We start from the raw sequence: 14766 nt of genomic DNA, 5'->3' as shown, positions 1-14766 counted from the left end.
ACACGAAAAAATAAATAAAAGCAGACAGCCAAGGCTAGCATACACGCATGAAGCTAATGCCTCGGTCACAACCGGCTGTACGTGCTCCTACAGCCGGTCTACGTGCAAAAAACGCAAGAAACGCACGGAGGGCACGCATGTGACGTGCTGATTTTCGAGCCGTAGACTGGCCGCAGAGGTTCTTTGTCATGTCAAACAAACTCTACGGGCGCTTACGTTTTTTTCAGGTTGCAAGACAAACTTACGGCCAACGTGCGTCTTTCTCCACAAAAAAAAAAAAAAAAAAAAAAACGCAGCGATTTGGGAAACGCCAAAAATCACACGGCCAAAAAAATCGTACGTCCGGTTGTGACCTAGGCTTAATTCCCACCCCATGTTCCTCACTCACATGTTGAAGGCCAACACTTGCTACTAGCTACTGGTTTTAATTCCCCAGTATAACAGCTTAGCTAGTTTTCTAAAAACCATCTATACTATACTGGTGAACACTAACTAATACTAAGTAGCAGGCAACAGAAATTTTCTAAAAAGTTCACATTGTTTTATTAAAAATTTTAGCTAACTTGTTAGGAGACCTAGCAAAGCTTTCATCCCAAAACTGCTGTTGTAAATGTTAGCTATCCTGATACCTTGGCTGTCTAATGCTAGCTAGCTCATTTGCAGCCTTGGGTAATGGTTTACACCAGGGGTCACCAAACTTTTTTCTCTGGGGGCCACGTTGTCGTTCCTGACTGTGATGGGGGGCCGGGGTCGGGTCAGCTATATAACATAGAATTGTATGACCCAGACAAATATGACCACCAGCAGGCCTCATTGTGTAGTAGAGATTACTAACCTGGCACAGCCATCCACACTACTATATCCCCCACTACTATATCCCCCACTACTATATCCCCCACCACTGTATCCACACTACTGTATCCCCACTACTATATCCACACGACTGTATCCCCCACCACTATATCCACCACTACTGTATCCCCACTACTGTATCCCCCACCACTGTATCCACCACTACTGTATCCACCACCACTGTATCCACACTACTGTATCCTCCACTACTGTATCCCCCACTGCTGTATCCCCCACTGCTGTATCCCCCACTGCTGTATCCACCACCACTGTATCCTCCACCACTATATCCACCACTACTGTATCCCCACTACTGTATCCCCCACCACTGTATCCACCACTACTGTATCCACCACCACTGTATCCACACTACTGTATCCTCCACTACTGTATCCTCCACTACTGTATCCCCCACTGCTGTATCCCCCACTGCTGTATCCACCACCGCTGTATCCACCACCACTGTATCCTCCACCACTGTATCCCCCACCACTGTATCCCCCACCACTGTATCCCCCACTACTATATCAACACTTGATTCCTGGCACATATTTATCTTTACTAGTGGTTTGCAAAAGTAGTAATCGAGTCTTCACACTTTGTTTTAATTTGAAATACCACAGATATTCCATTTATTTATTTTCTAATAAAAATAACATCAAAGCTGTCAAGGTAAGAAACATCTGCCTAGTTGAGGTGATTGACACTGGCAAAGGTGAGTGGAAAATTATAAAATTGTAGGTAGGCCTGTTGATATTAATAATAGTGTGCAGCACTTAATAAAGGTCAAATAAATAGGCCTATAAAATAAATACATTTAAAAAAAAAACAGTGAAATTATAATATGAGCAATAGATCACAGCAGTTGTGCTGTGTCCTGCACGTCATTGCTCTCATCCATGGCCAAAGCAAAAAACTCGAATTCTGATACTCTCTCATTCAGCTGGTCATACACGTTGTCCCCCAAATCTTCGGTTCGCCTGGTCATAGTAGGTGCGGAGAGACTCACCGCGTTGAGCGCATCCTTCTTGTCGGGACACACCTCCTCAGCCACAGCAAGCATGCATACTTTAACAAAGTCCCCATCAGTAAACGGCTTTCCATGGGTAGCTAGTAGGTGAGCTACCTTATAGCTAGCTCGGACAGCAGCCTGGTTGATCTGGGTTTGGTGAAGGAATCCATTCTGTTGTGCAGCCAGTCCACATTTCATCCTCCGAATCCTGTCTTCTCTTGTTTGCCCTCGCAAACTAGCAGACTCTTTGTGGCGGGTTTCGTAGTGACGACGCAGATTATATTCTTTGAAAACCGACACACTTTCTTTACATACAAAGACAAACTGCACGGTCCTTACACTGAACGAAAAAATAATCGGTGGTCCACTGTTCTTTAAAAACTCTGCACTCTCTGTCAGCTTTTCGCTGACTGCTAGCCATTTTGCTGTCCTGAACACTGACAGTTCTCTGCGCGTGCGCTGCCTGTCACTGCTTGATCGCGAGCATATGATGAAAATTCGGAAAATATGAATAGTTCATTTTATAACTAAATATCAATTTTAATTGATAAAATCAACAAAATACAAGATGCAGACATGTTATTATTTACCAAAAAGCAATTTAAAAAAATAGGCCATGACCACTTTTGGGGATTGCCTCATAGGACCGGTTCAAGTGGTGGGGGGCAGAGGGGCTGGTCAAAGAGGGGTGGCGGGCCAGAGTCAGCCCGCGGGCCGTAGTTTGATGACCCCTGGTTTACACAATAGCCAAATGCTAAGTTGCTTGCTAGCAAAATTGTCTGCAGGTTAAATAAATAAATAAATAAATAAATAAATACAGCCTACTTTTTGCTAATTAATGGGTTTAATTACCTAATAGGTATCTTAATGTTAGCTAGCTTGTTAGCAACCTTAGCTGAGGTACAAAAGTGCAAACTTTACTCTCAATAAATACTCTGGTAAAACTTGAAGTAAATTCTTTGCTCAAGCTAAAATACAGAAACACAAACTCTTAAAAAATTTACTAAAAAGTATGAAAAAAAAACTTTTACAGCCTCAAATCAAACTGTAAATTAGTTTGTCTTTCAGCAAGTAAGGTGGGAAAACATTAGCTAAAGCAAATCTTTCAAACATTACCTAGCATGATGACTGACAATAGAGATCTTGCAGTCACGTGACCGGAAAGTACACAACCGCCATCTTGTCGGTCAAAAACACCGCTGAATACTGCTGCACTCGTGTACAGAATGGATCAATTTCAACCGACGGACTACACGGCTCATTTTTCTAATGAACAGATAACTAGATATATGTCTAAAATAAACGATCTACAGATTAGTGACCCTTATGGCTAGGGCTGCACGATATCAGAAAAATATGCGATATTCGATAACATGACTGAATATCTCGATATCGATATGTATCACGATAATTAAATATATACTGTTTTTCTTACCTCTACTCACCGTTCTGCCCTGTATCTAGCATTTAAAAAAAACACCCAATGCATCGCTTCCATTCCAACATTATTTTTTATTGGAAAAACATGGCTACACCTGCAATGGTGTCCATCAATCATCTTTAAATCTCTTAATTTTAGTGAGCGCAGCAGAAAATGTCTTAAGTTGAAGTAAACAAAAAACTGAAAACTACATTACATTAAAGCATTCAAAATGGCAATTTCAGCGGCTCCCGGGAGATGAAGGTGAGCGACACAGATTCACCATAAACTCAAACACAATCTGTTAATAACACATGCGGGTGAGAGAGCAGTGGTGTGTGTGTGAGCGAGCGAGCGAGCGAGCGAGCGGTTGTGTGTGTGTGTGTGTGTGAGAGAGAGAGTGAGAGAGAGCGCGGTTTTATGTTTTCATGCTGCTGTATATCAGTGTTTGTCCCAGTGAGCCGCCCCACCACTGTTTTACAGGTACATGTCTTGCAAAGTACCTGAGTTTGCAGTACGTCATCCCTCCTGAATCCAAAGTACTTCCAAATAGCAGACGTGCATTTTTTTTTTGGAAACCAGTTCCTCCTCACACAAGTTTGTCTCACCACACTTGCTACCGCTCCCACCTTCCGCCATCACCACGAGGCTTTTACTTGTTTTGCAATAGGGGGCGGAGTTATCCCGCGGTGCTTGTTGACATTCAAATGTGATTGGACGGCACAGAAAAATGTGCCTTTTATCGAAATTTAAGTAATTTTTGCGATATGTGTATTGCAAACTATGATATCGCGATATCGATACTTTTTCGATATATTGTGCAGCCCTACTTATGGCTTACCGGACGGAGTTTTCACGACCGGATTTTGAACTGCCAGCGGAATACCCGGACATGTATAATTACCTCATTAACTTTCCCTCGCTGTTCAGTGGTGAAGCACTGCGTGCTTATAAATCTCTGGACAGTTATCTTTACAGAAATTCAGGATTTGTCAGCGACTCAGATGTGGCATCTTGTAAACAAGAATCCTCATTGGATGGGTAAGTCACTTAAGTATTGAGTATAGCACTGACCAGCCGATTATAGAATAGAATAAGGTAATTCCAGCTGTAATTCCAAATCGTCCGTCTTGTTTACATGGATCTGGCGTTGGAGAGGTAGAGGCTTGGCAGTGGAGGTTTGAGTGGCTGTTTTCTGAGCTTAGTTAACAGGCCGGCTCTGCAGCCTCGCTTTTGCTTCCGCTCCTGACACCGCCTCCTTCGCTTTGCTTCCGATAACAATCCACAGAGACCCCACTGGTCTCGCTATCTCGTCCGGAATGTTGTGCATGCGATGGAAATCGCTACAAACCGTCATTTTCTGCTGGAAACCAATGTCCAGTAAGTCCATACGGTTGTAGTGGATATTGAAGTCCAGTACAGATGAACAACATGCAAAAATACACACAAAAAACATAAAAAAACGTGCACAGGTAGGGAGAGCTTGTAGCCGCAGCCGTTGTAGTAGAATTGTATATAGTAGGGTTTTCCAGAAGAAAAGGTAGAAGTAAAAGCAGAAGTAGAACCAGAAGTAGAAGTAGAAGGCGGAATATGGCGTTTGACCTACAAGATGGCGTCTGTCACAATCTGGATCGGCTGTGACGTCACATGCAAGTGCTCCATACAAACTATTTTGCATGCTAGTAGCTATCCGTTATAACTATCTAAACAAATATGACAAATATATAGATTACATAGTTTTCCCCAGTGTTTTAGCGTGTCGGGCCCGATATGCTTGCTCTGCCTGCCAATACGCTTAGTCGCTTTAGTTAAAATCCGATACGCTTAGATTTATACCGATACGTTAAATTTCCTACCCACAAGTAACTAGATACATAAGAGAGCAAATAACAGATCCATTTACATATTGATTGATATTTGTGTTAAAACAAGTGGTCTTTTTTCCAATGTTTGTGTTGATTTTGTCAAAGTAATATGTCTGCGTGGTATGATGTAAACAAACTAATCTGTTGCCATGTCAAGATCACGTGTTCAAACCGTCCAATAAAAATATCGAAAGAAAACGTCAGACATCCTGGAATTTTCCGATTCATTATAAGCGATCTCATTGGCTGCCGATGTTGTCCCCCACCAGACGGACAAAGCCGACTGATTTTAATCACAAAAGTTTGACCTGGTCTATTACCATTATGGATCAAAGATTGGTTGACTAAACGTCAACAAACCCACGTGAGTGATGGCGCACAAAACCAGACAACTGTCACGACAACGAAAACGTCGTCAATTTTGATCACAGCGACCGGCTCAAAAAGTACTCGCTGGACAATTTGATCCACATCAGCATGGATGACAGCGAGATGGACAGCGAGATGGACTGTGAGAGGGTCACCCAACATTGGGCCGAGCAAAAGCCAAGGAGAATTAATCTGCTTTAAAGGAGTAGAAAACTTCATTCATTAGTTTGGGTTTGCAGAAAGATTATGTACTTATAAACACACTCACAAAGTGAAGTTGTCCAAATGTGTCAAATATACAGTAGCATAATTTCAAATAATAATCATAAGCATTTTTGGCAGTGTGATGTCACTGGGATCCATTTAACAAAAGGCGGCTCCGGATTATTCTTTTGTTCAAAGCTCACAGTGACGTCACACTGCCAAATACGCTTATCATTATTATTCGAAATTATGCTACATTTGACACTTATTAACAAATTCTCTTCATGAACGTGTTTATAAGTACATAAAGTTTCTGCAAACTTAAAGTGCCATTCCACCATTGGATGTATTCTTTGGCATAAAATACAATATATTTTATGACATGACTAGACAGAGAAATCTTTTAGCTTCAAAATGATATATCAAACATAATTTTTTGACAATGACAAGTATATTAATTTTGCGACCAAAGTCACCTACCCTTTTAATTTCCGCGCGGTAGTGAAACGTGACGTCATCGGCAGGTTCCCCTTCTTGTATACCACGTGTCGGTCTATTTTTAGACCAGGAAACCCCCAAAGTGAGAGAGTCATTTCTCCTCGTATATGGGGGCCAAAAAAATTGCGCAAAATTTTGAGTTAATCTTTCAGTTAGCTAGATTTATTGGTATTAGCTAGATTTATTGGTATTATTTTTATCGCGTTCTATCCGCCATTGCTGATAATATGTGCCACGTCACACGGTACACAAAGGGGAACCTGCCGATGACATCATGTGCGGAAATTAAAAGGGTAGGTGACTTTGGTCGCAAAATTAATATACTTGTCGTTGTCAAAAAATTATGTTTGATATATCATTTTGAAGCGAAAAGATTTCTCTATCTAGTGATACCGTTTATATATGTTGTCAAAATATATTGTATTTTATGCCAAAGAATACATCCAATGGTGGAATGGCACTTTAAATGTATGAATTAAGTTTTCTTTTCCTTTAAAAAATAAAGTGTCAAAATTTAAACTTGATAATATGCAGTTGCCTTACTTTTCTTTTCAGTGCATCTTAGTTATACATATATTACGGTAATTGCATCAGAAACATTCTAAATCATTACAGTTATAGTAATACAGCAACTTATTTTCAGGTAGAAGTTCTTAGGTTCAGATCCCTTTGTGATCAACAGGAGGTCATGATGATCGATTCTCTTCATTGGATTGTGTAAGACGGAGCAAACCACTGGTCATATTTTCATGCACATTTTTGTTACAGCACTACTTGATCATAGATAATTAAGGGATCCCTGTAGATTTTCAATCTATCATAGACCTCAGTAATCTGTAACAAAACAGTTTAACTTGCATGCTGAACTTTAAGGTGAAATTTCAAATGTGTATACATTAATACTATTTAGGTCAGAAATCACTGAAACACTGGTAAAATCTATCCGATAATCATGGATCTAAAACCTCTCAGACCCTGAAAATGCACCTGAGAGCTAGCCTAGTAAACTAGACCCACCCGCCTAGCGGCCAAAAATATTTTTGCCTAGCGAATGGGTCTAGCCTCGCACCATATCAACAAAACACCCCGGGCATCAAATCGTGCCCGCCAATCACAACGCAAGGTTGTTGTTTGGATTCTTTGGGCGGGCTTTTGCAGGAGTGACGACAAGGCTGCGCGACGCTGGAGAAAGCACAACAGGAAAGATGGCTACGGCTAGTGAACAGCGCGCGTTTGACTCCGCTTTGGAATCAGTTTTAGAAGAATTAGACTTGGAGTTTTCGTTGAAACATGAGCAGGAAGAGGCTCTCCGCTCATTCCTTTTCAAGAAGGACGTTTTCGCTGTTTTGCCGACCGGCTATGGCAAAAGTCTGATCTACCAGCTGGCTCCGCTCGTAGCCAAAAGGATGGGGCTAGTTTGTGCAGTACGAAGAATTAATAAACAGCTTTGAAACATTACTTTTTGATTGTTTCTTATTTTCCCGTTATTTTAAATTTAAGGGAAATTATTTCACCAAACACCACTAAATAAAAACTCTCAAAAACAGTTTAAGCAAACCCTTGAAAAACACTTGGAAAAAATAAGAGTGTATGTTAAGTATGTGGTACAGACTCCAAACTTGTGGTCATTATCTCCAAACTTCTTAATATCTAGAACCTGTTTATTAATTAACATGCATTTTGAAAAATTATTTATTTCAAGGCCTCCCCCACTGCTTTCTGTCGCTCTGACTACGTCACAGTCACTGTTGCGCTGATTGGTCAGAGCGTTGGCCTATAGAGATCTTGCAGTCACGTGACCGGAAAGTACACAACCGCCATCTTGTCGGTCAAAAACACCGCTGAATACTGCTGCACTCGTGTACAGAATGGATCAATTTCAACCGACGGACTACACGGCTCATTTTTCTAATGAACAGATAACTAGATATATGTCTAAAATAAACGATCTACAGATTAGTGACCCTTATGGCTTACCGGACGTAGTTTTCACGACCGGATTTTGAACTGCCAGCGGAATACCCGGACGTGTATAATTACCTCATTAACTTTCCCTCGCTGTTCAGTGGTGAAGCACTGCGTGCTTATAAATCTCTGGACAGTTATCTCTACAGAAATTCAGGATTTGTCAGCGACTCAGATGTGGCATCTTGTAAACAAGAGTCCTCATTGGATGGGTAAGTCACTTAAGTATTGAGTATAGCACTGACCAGCCGATTATAGAATAGAATAAGGTAATTCCAGCTGTAATTCCAAATCGTCCGTCTTGTTTACATGGATCTGGCGTTGGAGAGGTAGAGGCTTAGCAGTGGAGGTTTGAGTGGCTGTTTTCTGAGCTTAGTCAACAGGCCGGCTCTGCCTGCAGCCTCGCTTTTGCTTCCGCTCCCGACGCCGCCTCCTTTGCTTCCGATAACAATCCACGGAGACCCCGCTGGTCTCGCTATCTCGTCCGGAATGTTGTGCATGCGATGGAAATCGCTACAAACCGTCATTTTCTGCTGGAAACCAATGTCCAGTAAGTCCATACGGTTGTAGTGGATATTGAAGTCCGGTACAGACGAACAACACGCAAAAATACACACAAAAAACAGAAAAAACGTGCACAGGTAGGGAGAGCTTGTAGCCACAGCCATTGTAGTAGAATTGTATATAGTAGGGTTTTCCAGAAGAAAAGGTAGAAGTAAAAGCAGAAGGCGGAATATGGCGTTTGACCGACAAGATGGCGTCTGTCACAATCTGGATCGGCTGTGACGTCACATGCAAGTGCTCCATACGCACAGAGACAGTTTGAAAGACAGCGGTTTGTTCCACCCCCACCCTTCGGAAATGTCTACGAGCGAGGCCAGACTAAATATTCACATTTAGTCTGGCTTGCCAGGCTACCTGAGAGCATCTATTTTCAAAAAATTTTCCAGGGAGGGCATGCAGGGCTCGAAATTCGCGGTGGTCCGGTCACCCGAGGCGACTTAATTTGTCATTTGGCGGGTAATTCCTGTCACTAGGCAGCCCGGCTGGCTAATGGAAAATAAAAAATATATATGAAGCGAAGATTCAGACTAGGACTGTGCGATATATCAAACATACTCGATATATCTCCGAAAATTCTGTGTGAGATGCATAAAATTATTATATCGTAACTATAGAGTATTTTATGGTTATCTGCCGACTTGCGTTTGTTTAAAACCTTTTCCGGTGGTTTTCTCCCTGTCCCTCAGGCAGTAACGTGAGAGGCTGCCTAAGGGTAAAAAAAAAACAATAACGTCACACACTCGCCAACCAATCCCGGGCGACATCTAGGTGCTGAAAGGAACTTGCGGGAAGATTTTCTTGTTTCGGTTTACAGCGCTGACTCAGTTCATGCAATCGCTGGTGTTGCATAGGCTACCGTGTAAGCTCTGGCAATTTCAGCGACAAATTAAAAATGGAAGCGGACGAATTGGTTCCTAAAAGAACTAGTAAGGGGTCAGTCATCTGGCATTTTTTTGGATTATATTATGGTGCTCTGTGTTGTTCTCATTTATGTATTTAACAACAGTATCAAAATAGTCGGGTCTTGAAATAAATGCACATTAGTCATGAACAATGGTAACTACTCTCTTTTGTGTTATTTTTGACAGAAGTAAAATTCATACATGAACAAATTTTGGCAAGTTGATTTTCTGTTTGGCTAGTTACTTTGGAAGGTAACTAGTCCGGCTGGCTGGTGAAACAATATATGAATTTCGAGCCCTGGCATGCCTTCGGACCCCCTAGTTTCGCTTCGCGCCGTTGGCGCTCAATTGTCTGTGTATTATTAGGGCTGGGAATTGATCCAGATTTCCTGGATCGATTCGATTCCGATTCATAAGGTCACGATCCGATTCGATATCGATTTACTTAGATATTGCTGGATTGTCACTTTAAAGTAAAAACTGTCCCTATGGAGATCTTGCAGTCACGTGACCGGAAAGTACACAACCGCCATCTTGTCGGTCAAAAACACCGCTGAATACTGCTGCACTCGTGTACAGAATGGATCAATTTCAACCGACGGACTACACGGCTCATTTTTCTAATGAACAGATAACTAGATATATGTCTAAAATAAACGATCTACAGATTAGTGACCCTTATGGCTTTCCGGACGGAGTTTTCACGACCGGATTTTGAACTGCCAGCGGAATACCCGGACGTGTATAATTACCTCATTAACTTTCCCTTGCTGTTCAGTGGTGAAGCACTGCGTGCTTATAAATCTCTGGACAGTTATCTTTACAGAAATTCAGGATTTGTCAGCGACTCAGATGTGGCATCTTGTAAACAAGAATCCTCATTGGATGGGTAAGTCACTTAAGTATTGAGTATAGCACTGACCAGCCGATTATAGAATAGAATAAGGTAATTCCAGCTGTAATTCCAAATCGTCCGTCTTGTTTACATGGATCTGGCGTTGGAGAGGTAGAGGCTTAGCAGTGGAGGTTTGAGTGGCTGTTTTCTGAGCTTAGTTAACAGGCCGGCTCTGCCTGCAGCCTCGCTTTTGCTTCCGCTCCCGACGCCGCCTCCTTTGCTTTGCTTCCGATAACAATCCACGGAGACCCCGCTGGTCTCGCTATCTCGTCCGGAATGTTGTGCATGCGATGGAAATCGCTACAAACCGTCATTTTCTGCTGGAAACCAATGTCCAGTAAGTCCATACGGTTGTAGTGGATATTGAAGTCTGGTACAGACGAACAACACGCAAAAATACACACAAAAAACAGAAAAAACGTGCACAGGTAGGGAGAGCTTGTAGCCGCAGCCGTTGTAGTAGAATTGTATATAGTAGGGTTTTCCAGAAGAAAAGGTAGAAGTAGAAGCAGAAGTAGAACCAGAAGTAGAAGGCGGAAATATGGTGTTTGACCGACAAGATGGCGTCTGTCACAATCTGGATCGGCTGTGACGTCACATGCAAGTGCTCCATAGACAAGAACAGCCCCATATGTGTTTGTGCATGTAATTTAACACCAAATGCCTTCTCCAGTGCAGTTTGATTCGCCGCAGGTTTAGCTGAAACTGTGTCGGCGTGGTGCCTGGATAAGTGGTTGCGGAGATTGGTTGTATTGCCACTATATTTTACCTCTATGTGGCACAGTTTGCACACTGCTTTTGTTCTGTCGACTTCGTCTCTGCCCTCGTAACGTTTGAATCCAAAGTAATGCCATACATCAGCTTTCAGGCCAGGCGGTAATTTTAGCTGTGCAGCTTCAGCCATCTCGCGTTCTTAAGTTTCGGTTTCGTTTGCCGGCACCCGCTTTTTATAGCGGTCCTTGTGCGGTCGAGAAAATAGTGCCTATTGAGGTTTTTCACCTGACGTCACAGGGTCACGTGATGCCCCGGTGTCCGTCGTTTTGAACGGCAAGCTAGCTAATGTCAACATCATAGTAGCTAGTATGTTACTGTAGCAACATTTACGTTCAGTCATTTGGATGACTATTAAAACCTTTCAGTCTCAAGTTTTTCCTTTACTGTATTTACTAGTTTACTGAGCCAGCCAGCCCCGGAGCGCACTAACTAGCTAGCTAGCGCCAGCCAGCCAGCCAGCCCCGGAGCGCGCTAGCTAGCTAGCTAGCACCAGCCAGCCCCGGAGCGCGCTAGCTAGCGCCAGCCAGCCAGCCAGCCCCGGAGCGCGCTCAGTAAACTAGTAAATACAGTAAAGGAAAAACTTATAACGGGCCATGTCTCAACAGACTAAGAAGTTATTTCAATGACATTTAATAACATTTTGTTTATCCTGAGGACCGAAAGTAAATGAAAATGTGAACAAACCTTAGCTGTCAGTGAACAATCCTGGTGGAAGCAGGTAAACGTCGTTCTCTAAGCCTGCTAACCTCAATTTTTGCAAATACCTCTCCCTCTGCTCACCCTGTAAATGCCCTACGTCGCTGGATAGTGAAGGTGTTTTCTGCATCTCGCTCCTTTTTCTTTTATGTTTTTCATTTGTCGCCTTCCTCGCATTCAAACTGATTCGAGCCGTGCCGTCCAAAATGGCAGCATCACATGACTTGGTCACGTGGGTGAAATACCTCAATAGTCACCTGGAAGAGATCGATCCACACATTTTTGAATCAATCTCGTATTTTTTAAACGTGAATCGATATCGGATCGTGGATCGATCTTTTGAACCCAGCCCTATGTATTATCATGCCAGAATTTAGGGCTTTAATTTTTTTCCGGGGAAAACACTGGATTACAATGATCGACATTAGGTTTCATATTATTTGTTTTCATATTTATTACAGTTAGCATTTGTTAGTTTTTTTTTTAAATCAGCTGCTTGAAGCTATGAAGCTGGATGCTAAAAAAAAAAAAAGTCACTTTATGGCTAACAAAAGTGTAACAATTTTAGTCAGGATGTACCGATGTAGTGTCAGGAAATGTAAGCAGAAAGTGCATATTATAAAAAAGAAAATTTCAGGTAAAGAACAGTCCTTTCTTACCTCAGAAACTTGGCTACTAGTTTAGACAATAGAATAGTTAACTTAATCTAACTAGTTTGTACTTTTTAAGTTTACCTTACATTATATAAGACTTAAACTAAGATTAGCTAGCTTGGCTAGCAACTAAAAACTAGAGTTGACAATTCCCGGGGGAAATTGTGAGAGTGATGCAGTGCGCATAGCCACGCCTCTAGGTGAAAGCATGCCAGAGCAGCGGATGTCTGAAAATGTGTGTAGTTTTTCCAAAAAATCCCATTTTTCCTAGGTATAGCGCCCCCTAGCGGCCAATTTGCTCCAATTTTTTTGTGGGTCTTTCTGGTGGGGTGCGGCATACTGCCACCAAGTTTCATTAAGATGCGCCAAAGGGCGGCCGAGATATGAGCACACCTCCTGTTGCGCGTCCGTGAAGGCAATTTTGATTGGCTGCCATGGCCAAACGCCTATGAAATTCTAAACACCGGTTGAGACTCTTGTGCAGCCTAGTCCAAAGTTGGCATGTACCAAGTTTGAGAGAAATTGGTCAAAAATTGAGGGAGGAGAAGCATTTTAATTGTTTTTCACAAAATTCAAAATAGCGCAAAAACTTTCCGAGGTTGAAAATTTTGTTAGAGGGTGTGCTGGATTCTCTTGGCCCAAGGATTCCAGCGATACTAAGTTTTTGAAAATCGGACCAACGGTTCAAAAGTTACAAGCAGAAATGTACCTGCGACTTTGAGCTGCTGGTGGCGCTAGAGAGTTTAAGGTGGTGACTTGAAACTTGCTGAGAAGAACCTTGAGGCAGCCAAGAATCAGTGTGCAAAATTTCACAACTTTTCACCAGACAGTTCTGGGGCCGGCAAAGTTTTTCAAATAATTCCATAGAAATGAATGGGAAATTTTGGACGATTTTTTCGCGACTATGTCGCGAAAAAATCGTATTCTGATGAACAAAGTAATAGCATAGCGAGTCCGATCGAGCCGCACGTTTTGATATATTGCTTGTCTGTGTGCGATGTACGGTTATTGAGTTATTACGAATCGAAATTGCGTAGGAATAAGTTTAAGAAGAAGAAGAAACACATAGAAGAACAATAGTGATGCCGTGCTTTGCATTGCATCACTAATCAAATAGCTGCCGCTGAAGGGGGAACATTAGCCAAGTTCGCGACACAGCGGACAGCATCAGAGCAGTGCTCTGTGGGGGTAGGTGGCTCGCTGGCTAACTGAAATAAAATAAAATGCAGCTGTGAATTCATTTCCGTTTTAAATTTTCCATATAAACATTCACATAATCTCTAGTTCGGTGTGGAAAATTGCGTCTGACAGGAAATGTGCAAGTACGCTGAGGGAATGTTTTGATGTGAACTCTTACACATAATAACATCCTGTGCAGTGATGAAATCAAGCCGAGAAAAAAAACTGACATTTACACACGGATACACACACATTCATATTTATCCACAAAAATGAAAAAAAAAAATTATTTCATTTCTTTTTGTTAAGTGTTAAAATATAATCTATAAAATAAAAACACTCAATTTCAAATGACAGCAGAAGTGCTTAAAACCAGTAAAATTAAATAAAAGAAAATTTGTATTATTAAAAAAAATGCAACATTTATTTTACTATTCTTTACCAACTCAAATATTCCTTTTATTGAATTTAAAAAATATATACAGTATATTTTCTTAATCTCCAATAATAAATAACCCACACTTGTAAAGGTTGGAGTAAAATATCAGACTATGAACTAAAATATTCCTGTTTAAAAAAAAATACACATTAATAAAAAATTTACAACCCCGATTCCAAAAAAGTTGGGACAAAGTACAAATCGTAAATAAAAACGGAATGCAACGATGTGGAAGTTTCAAAATTCCATATTTTATTCAGAATAGAACATAGATGACATATCAAATGTTTAAACTGAGAAAATGTATCATTTAAAGAGAAAAATTAGGTGATTTTAAATTTCATGACAACACCACATCTCAAAAAAGTTGGGACAAGGCCATGTTTCCCCACTGTGAGACATCCCCTTTTCTCTTTACAACAGTCTGTAAACGTCTGGGGACTGAGGAGACAAGTTGCTCAAGTTTAGGGATAGGAATG

General features: G+C 41.5%; 1 protein-coding gene across 2 annotated transcripts in view; it reads right to left on the bottom strand.

The window, feature by feature from the left end:
• The window catches only part of ralbp1 (ralA binding protein 1), a 74818-nt gene that overhangs the window by 45487 nt on the left and 14565 nt on the right, over positions 1-14766 (bottom strand). The window contains exon 1 of one of the 2 annotated variants that reach the window (XM_060906216.1): positions 3788-3941. The exons of the other annotated variant lie outside the window; for it this stretch is intronic. The gene's annotated coding sequence lies outside the window, so the exon portion shown is untranslated. Of the gene's footprint in view, positions 1-3787; positions 3942-14766 lie in introns of those variants that run through there. 2 annotated transcript variants of the gene reach the window in all.

This window comes from Neoarius graeffei, chromosome 23 (assembly GCF_027579695.1).
Source record: "Neoarius graeffei isolate fNeoGra1 chromosome 23, fNeoGra1.pri, whole genome shotgun sequence".
Classification (NCBI taxonomy): Eukaryota; Metazoa; Chordata; class Actinopteri; order Siluriformes; family Ariidae; genus Neoarius; species Neoarius graeffei.
The sequence above is the reverse complement of the archived record's forward strand: the minus strand, read 5'-3'. Positions and strand labels throughout refer to the sequence as shown.